Raw genomic sequence first — 2,500 nt, 5'->3', positions numbered from 1 at the left:
AGTGTTATTAACAGTATCACTAATTGCACTATATAACTGTGTGCTAATTAGTGGCTATTAGGCTATTAGTTTGGCTAATGATGATGAGGGTGATGGAAATAGTGGTAATAGTAGTAGCATAGTAATATTATTTGCAGCAGTAATGGCTAATAATTATTATTGGATGTTAATTATCCAGGGTAATAATGATGATACTAGTATTAGTGTTAGTGGCAGTATCAGTAGTTGCAGCAGTAAGTGGTCACTATCCCTCCATTAATGGCTATTATGGCTAATGATGATGAGGGTGATGTAGTAGTAGTAATAGTAGTAGTAATGGCTAATTATTATTATTAGTACATTGGATGTTAATTATCCAGGGTAATAATGATGATACTAGTGTTAGTGGCAGTATCAGTAGTTCCAGCAGTGGTCACTATCCCTTTATTAATGGCTATTATGGCTAATGATGATGAGGGTGATGTAATAGTAGTAATGGCTAATTATTATTATTATAGGATGTTAATTATCCAGGGTAATAATGATGATACTAGTATAATGTTAGTAGCAGTATCAGTAGTTGCAGCAGTAAGTGGTCACTATTCCTTCATTAATGGCTATTATGGCTAATGATGATGATGGTGATAGTGGTGAGGACATGTCAGAGGGGGCAGGTGACACATTATCTGCACATGGACAGATCACTATCTCCGGTGACAATGAGCAGGTAACATGCAGGTATTTGTCTCTGGCGCCTGCTCCGGACAACACAGCAGCAGCTCAGACAGAGGCGGACAATGGACACTGGGGATCAGCAGCACTTTCCCTCCCGGTGCTAATAGCGTCCACTGTGCCCACAGACAATGGAAGCACTGGGGATCATCCGGGGCACAAGGGGTTAACACACAGTGCAGCCCGGGTGGGACCTGCCGGCCATGCAGAACACAGCAGACATCCCTCCACCCCACACAATGCCCCCTGCATGTATTACTAGTAGCTGCATGCTATCTACACATTTGATATTATTTAATTAGTTTGGGTGGGGTTAAAATAATAACAGCAATTCAGTAATTCCATTCACAACAAAGTCGTTTTAATGTTTCATTATATAATTATATAACGATTGGTTAAGTATCACTACCTGCACTAAGCAGCGGTTATGTTAGAATTAGTCGTTGTAGTAATCCCTGGTGTGATAGTCCATAGTAGTAATATACAGAACAGTGCTACTTCACTATTATTACTTATATGGTTATCCGCTGAGTATTACTACTATTACTTATTGTAAAGGTTCGATTCAGATTGGTAGTATTAATGGGAATTGATATTAGTGTGTGTATATATATATATATATATATATATATATATATATATATATATATATCTTCAGCTACTACCGTTCTCATAGCTAAGATTCTACTATTACTTTTTGTATGGGTTCTATTCAGATTGATAGTATCAATAGGAATATTAGTTTAATATATGCATATATATAGTAATAGTTTTGTAATGTTATATATATATGTATATATAACATTACAATACTATTACTCCAATTATTACTGCTCTTGTTACTATTATTCTACTATTACTTCTCGCATTTGTTATATTCGTAGTTGTGAGTTAATATTAGTATAGTGTTTTATACATTGTTCTTCTGACCACTATTCTATTGTTACTTCTTATTATATGTTGTGTTACTTTGATTATTACTACTGCTTCTTGCAATTGTTGAATTCACATTATTATTGAATATATTCTTCTTCTAATACTACCATTCCGCTATTATCTCTTTCATCGTTATGTTTTATTACCTTGATTATTACTATTATTGCTTCTTGTTATTATTAAATTCACATTATTAGTAACAGTAATAGGTGTGTGTATTATATATATATATATATATATATATATATATATATATAATACACACACCTACTACTGTTACTAATAATGTGAATATATAAAAGACGTCGTGTTAGTTGTAGTAATAGATGCTCATATTGGAGTAGTATCGTAAATTATAATTATTTTGCTTTTATTACTACTGTTCTATTATCAGCTATTTCATAGTTATACGTTGTATTAGTATTAGTACTACTACCACCAGCAGTTGTAGAATTAGAGCTAGTGGTTTATTTCTAATTACATTCTGCCAGTGATCATAGTGAATATACAAGTAGTAACTTTTTATTATTTTTTTGTTATTACATAGTAAAATTCGTGCCATTAGAATTAGTAGTAATGATTGTAGAGCTACATTGGTTTGATTAGTATTATTATAGTATCACAATGGTGATTTCCCAGGTGACAGATTTGTTGCAGAAGCTTCAAGAAATCCTTGCTTTTGGCTGCAGAAACACCACACAGCTCAGGAGAATGAACTGATTTTCAGTCTCAGCGATTTCTGCCACAATCTGCCAGGTGTGAATTCACCCATGTGTTATTAGGACATTTGGTATAGGACCAGTATGCACAGTGATTGAGTTCAGCAGTAGTGGAGCTTTGTAGCGATTAATGT

At 33.8% G+C, this 2,500-nt stretch overlaps 1 long non-coding RNA gene across 1 annotated transcript in view; it reads right to left on the bottom strand.

Moving 5' to 3' along the window:
- Window positions 1-2,500, bottom strand: part of LOC138665972 (uncharacterized) — a 12,355-nt gene that overhangs the window by 1,756 nt on the left and 8,099 nt on the right. The window lies entirely within an intron of this gene.

Source organism: Ranitomeya imitator, chromosome 2 (genome assembly GCF_032444005.1).
Source record: "Ranitomeya imitator isolate aRanImi1 chromosome 2, aRanImi1.pri, whole genome shotgun sequence".
Taxonomy (NCBI): Eukaryota; Metazoa; Chordata; class Amphibia; order Anura; family Dendrobatidae; genus Ranitomeya; species Ranitomeya imitator.
The sequence above is the reverse complement of the archived record's forward strand: the minus strand, read 5'-3'. Positions and strand labels throughout refer to the sequence as shown.